General features: G+C 38.5%; 1 protein-coding gene across 2 annotated transcripts in view; it reads left to right on the top strand.

The window, feature by feature from the left end:
- The window catches only part of gria2b (glutamate receptor, ionotropic, AMPA 2b), a 59268-nt gene extending 58457 nt beyond the window's left edge, over positions 1–811 (top strand). For both annotated transcript variants that reach the window (XM_029726905.1, XM_029726900.1), the window contains exon 16: positions 1–811. This exon is cut by the window's left edge and continues 1227 nt beyond it. The gene's annotated coding sequence lies outside the window, so the exon portion shown is untranslated.
- The last annotated feature ends 4801 nt before the right edge of the window (positions 812–5612 follow it).

Genomic DNA, 5612 nt, shown 5'->3' with positions numbered 1-5612 from the left:
ACAGTTTTATGGCTAAGACGTTTTGTACAGTTCTACGGCTAAGACAGTGATATTTCAACAGCTTTTTTTCTCTTCAGCTTTCAAGTTAACTCCACAGACTTTGTATTAGCGTGAGTGTAAAATAGCACTAGTTGCATGTCGTTGCCTCAAATACATATTATTTAATTTCATTTTGCTTTTAAAATGTTGACTATATGCGTTTCCATTTTAATGTTGAAGTTGTGAGACTAAATGTTTGAGACTGGAAATAGGATACTAGACATAATATATATATATTTTATATTTTATATGACAAGTATAAATAATACCTTCTAAAATTGTACAACCCTTCACTAATTATTATTATTTAATTTTTTTACAATTACATGCAGTACTTATTAATGCGGATCATTTGGCGGTGACAGATTTTCAATATCAGTTATTTGTAGGATACGTTTCCAAGGAAACGTTACATTTTTGGATACAACACAACCCCCAGAAGCTTTTTTAGGTAGGAGCTTTGAAACAGCTTTTACAGACACACACCTCTGATTTAGGCACACACAGACAGTTTCAGAAAGCCCAATGTTACTAATGCATTTGAATAACCTGATCTAACATGCGATAACCTCCTCTCACATATGTAAAGGGAGCAATGTACTATTGGTATCACTGTAGATTTTTTGTGGTGAACAATACAACAGTATGTTATCTAATCAACCTCATCACATATCCAGACTATTCTCACTGACATTTTGTATATGGAATGTGTGCTAACTTGTTTATTTTTGGGACTCTTTCTAAATAAAAAGTGGCTAATCTCTTGTTATCATTCTGGGTGTTGTACCTTAACTTTACCACACTGTCTTCTTGGTGTCTTTTAAACTTCTGCTTCTGTCAAGACCATCTAAAACAGTTTATTCAGCAGCATATCAAATCTTACATACTAACAAAGCATTCCCTGAAAGAGTTAATTGCAGTTTAAGCGTTTCAAATGATCAACGACTTCAGTAATTTATGTTTTTGTCAGTGAAGAATACATTCATTTAGGATGCCAGAATGTTAATTGCTTAATTACTTTTTAACTATATAAGTCAAGCGTGCTGATAACGTCCCTATTTTAGCCTTTTTGATGAAATACAGCCCAGTCATCTCTTCCATTGTAAAAATGATAACTCATGGATGAGCCTCAATGGGGTCAGTCGGTCCATTACGAAGTGGAAAACGCCTTAGTGATAAAGAAACTGCGAGAAGAGACAGTCAGCCCTCTGTTTAGTGTTAATGAATTTCACACATCTCCATGAGAACGACAGGCTGCCCTCTGGTCTTCGGAGATAACCCCCCTATCCCTTCTTCCCATCCAGGCCATATGTTCCTCAGCAAATTCTTGAGACATTAATGTTCCATTAAACCTCTGAGTTAATTACATAATATTAAAATCATGTAGCATCTCTCAGCCTCCATTTAAAGGTGATTAATATAAATTGGACTGTGCGCCCAGAGATTGACAACACATCGTGTCAAACGTAATATTTACAGTTCATATTTTGACTAACTGGACATCAGTGAGCTGGAACTCGAGCTAATATCATGCTGCATAAACACATGCCACAATATGCTATTATTACAGGCTCCTTAATGGAACTCAAATGTTATCAATGTTCGTTGCACATGATGATCTTATGATTTTAGGTTGAGGTAATCAAATCAAATCAAATTGTATTTGTCACATGCGCCGAATACAACAGGTGTAAACCTTACAGTGAAATGTTTACTTACAAGCCCTTAACCGACAATGCAGTTTTAAGAAAAATAAGTGCTAAGTAAAAAAAAATACAAAATTATAATAGATAAGTAAAAAATACAAAATAAAGGTAACAAATAATTAAACAGAAGCAGTAAAATAACAATAGCGAGGCTAAGGTACAGAGTCAATGTGCGGGGGCACCGGTTAGTCGGGGTAATTAAGGTAATATGTACATGTAGTTAGAGTTAAAGTGACTATGCATAGATAATAAACAGAGAGTAGCAGCAGTGTAAAAGAGGGGTCTGGGTAGCCCTTTGATTAGCTGTTCAGGAGTCTTATGGCTTGGGGGTAGAAGCTGTTAAGAAGCTGTTAAGAAGCAGAGAGAAATGTAACCCATTTGATCAACACACTGATATAATCATAATAGCTCCTGCATGAAAGAGGCTTGATGGAAATTGAGTACATTTTTACTAAAAAGTAAAATGTTGGCTAAAAGGCAAATACAATATTGGCTGGCTGAGTGGTTACAGCGATGGACTAGAAATTCATTGGCATCTTCACGCGCAGGTTCGAATCCTGCTGACAACGTATTTGCATTTTGTTGACCCCTCCCTAGGTGGAAGTTTGGAGGCAGGTAGCCAGGTGGGTAGGAACATTGGGCCAGAAAGGTTGCTGGATCAAATCCCGAGCTGACAAGGTAAAAATATGTCATTCTGCCCCTGAGCAAGGCAGTTAACCCACTGTTCCCCGGGCGCCGATGACGTGGATGCTGATTAAGGCAGCCCCCCGCACCTCTCTGATTCAGAGGGGTTGGGTTAAATGCAGAAGACACCTTTCAGTTGAATGCATTCAGTTTTACAACTGACTATGTATCCCCCTTTCCTTAATATGAGCAGATTGACATGTCAGAGTCAACCTAGGAGGTTTCTTAAGAAAAAATGCTCATATGTTTCAAATCAAATAAAAGTTTATTGGTCACATACACATGGTTAGCAGATGTTATTGCGAGTGTAGCGAAATGCTTGTGCTTCTAGTTCCGACAGTGCAGCAGTATAATCTAGTAATCTAACAATTCCACAACAACTACCTATTACACACAAATCGAAGTAAAGGGATTGAATAAGAATATGTACATATAAATATATGGATGAGCAATGACCGAGTAGCATAGGCAAGATGCAATAGATGGTATAAAATACAGTATATACATATGGGATGAGTAATGCAAGATATGTAAACATCATTATTGAAGTGGCATTAATAAAGTGACTAGTGATCCATTTGTTGTGGCCAATGATTTCAAGTCTGTATGTAGGCAGCAGCCTCTCTGTGTTAGTGATGGCTGTTTAACAGTCTGATGACCTTGAGATAGAAGCTATTTTTCAGTCTCTTGGTCCCAGCTTTGATGCACCTGTACTGACCTCACCTTCTGTGTGGTAACGGGGTGAACAGGCAGTAGCTCGTGTGGTTGTTGTCCTTGATGATCTTTTTGGCCTTCAAGGTTTCTATATCATTTTAGTTCTAGTAGTTACTGTACTTTATGATTCCCATTTCCTGGCTTGATGTATGTACGATGTCTTTCAGTTGGTATGAAATAAAGGAAGATAAATAGCTGGAGGCAAAACAGCTGTAGTCAAAGGCAACTTCCGCATGGCTTGCTACAGTCATTAATGTTATTTTTGACAAACTCACAAACACAGCTTTTTTCCCTCACATCTCAACACCCTTGGCTTGAAAAACACTGAAGGTTGACTATTTGAAAGTGAGACAACTTTTTCCAGTTTCCCTCAACTCCTTCAGACTAATTATCAACATAATCATTATACCATCTAAGAAGTGCCCCCATCAATCCACTAATCTCCACGACAACCTCTGTGTAATCAAGAGTGTTTATGGTCCATTGGCTAAGCCAATCACAGCGTATGGTTGTGCTTCACCAAAATGAATGTTCATCCATGTGAGTGATCAGACGGTGATGAGATATCCCCGTCCTCCAGGTTCCCAGACTGCTAGCTGTCAATGTATGCATTGATAAAATCCTCCCCCGGCAGTGAGTAATGATGACAAGGTACACAGGGCCTGAATCTGCCAGCTCACATAGGAGTCGTCAATATCACAGCCAGCGTTTCATCTTTGCCTTTATTAACCAAGGCCTGACACTGACACCTTGGTCTCATTGAAATGCAGCTATCACAAACACTCTCCCAAACCTGTGAGATAGCATTTTGAAGAGGTAAAACCTCAGTGTATTTTCCCATGGTATACGATGTGCCCAATCAGTGTAAATGCATGTTAAAGCACTAAGGTGCATTTTCATGTTGTTGTTTTTTCCAAGGTATAGTCAGATACCAATTTAAGAGGAGCACACTCTTACATAATGCTTCAGGCTAACTTTGTATAATTCCACCGTCACCTACAGCAATTGGTAGCATAAGGTTTCATGGTCTGAAATTAGTTTGCTTGTTTGTTGTCTTTCCATTATCTTGAAGTGATGCCTGAGCTAACATGAAGCTAGATACTGTACATAGCCTGAGCTAACTATGAAGTTACTGTAGCTACTGTACTGTATGTAGCATGAGTTAGCTATGTAGCTAGCTACATAGATAACTACAACTATATGCAGTAGCTAACTAAAGTACATAGCTATCTGAAGCCAGAGATACATTAATACAATTACTCTATTGTAATTGTATTAATGCCCGTTGTGTATGTTGCCCATGCATAGTCAATGGACCGTGCGGTGCATTCTGGGAGATTCTGGGACAAGAAAAGCTCGCCTTCAAGGAGTGAGTGGGAATCAATTGGGCGCTAGCTCAAAAACCCACCATTAGCATGAAATTAATCAACAAGTAGAACATTACAAATATTTTCTGAGATGTGAGATAGCCAACTTGTTCTCTGTAACATCGTATAGCTTTGGAATCGTAACATTACATACTTTACAGGAAAATAGGCAGGTTTTTCGACTCATACTCTGACCTTGAGAAGGAATTGTGTTACAATTCTCTTAGCAACTGCATGATGCAGCGTGATAACATGAACACGATTGTCATAAGTGTTGTAAGGATTGGACCAAGGCGCAGCGGGTAAAGTGCTCATCTTCTTAATTTATTAGAAATAACACTTAAACAAAAGAAACAAACGACAAAATAGTCCCAAAAGGTGCACAGACTATACAGGAAATAACCACCTACAAAACACAAGTGAAACAAACCTCAACTAAATATGGCCTCCAATTAGAGGCAACAACAACCAGCTGGCTCTAATTGGAGGTCCTACCAAAAACCAACATAGAAATAGAAAACTAGATTTAAACATAGAAATAGAAAACATAGAACCTAAACCAAAAACACCAAAACACACAAAACAAACACCCCCTGCCACGCCCTGACCAAACTACAATGACAAATAACCCCTTTTACTGGTCAGGACGTGACAGCGATTGGTCGACAGTCTGCTGGGTGAGGCGTTATACATTCCTCCATTCATGGCACAATGGAATTCCTATCTCCTCGTTTGTCTAATATCTCTGCTAAAGCTACATCCAGTAGCTGGCTACATTCAGTAGTTAGCTACTGTAGTTAACTCGAAGAATATGACAAAAGTAATTATTAAAAATGGCCACGGCTTGAAACACTGAAAAACACAAGTATTGTATCACATATTCTGGTGTCATCATCTTGATCCTTTGAGGCCCTCTAATCAATGGTACTCATTGATAGGCAGCTAGGGCAATACATTTTGACTACATGGTTTGGCACTTGTGTTAGATTAGTGTCCACAGAGGGTAACCCTGTCAAAAGCCAATCCAAACTAGGCTACTGTTGAAATAACAGGTCAATGATCTTTGCAATTAGTCCTTCAATGATTTTGCTGGACTGGGGGA

The sequence above is a fragment of the Salmo trutta genome, chromosome 3, assembly GCF_901001165.1.
Source record: "Salmo trutta chromosome 3, fSalTru1.1, whole genome shotgun sequence".
NCBI classification, from domain to species: Eukaryota; Metazoa; Chordata; class Actinopteri; order Salmoniformes; family Salmonidae; genus Salmo; species Salmo trutta.
The sequence above is the reverse complement of the archived record's forward strand: the minus strand, read 5'-3'. Positions and strand labels throughout refer to the sequence as shown.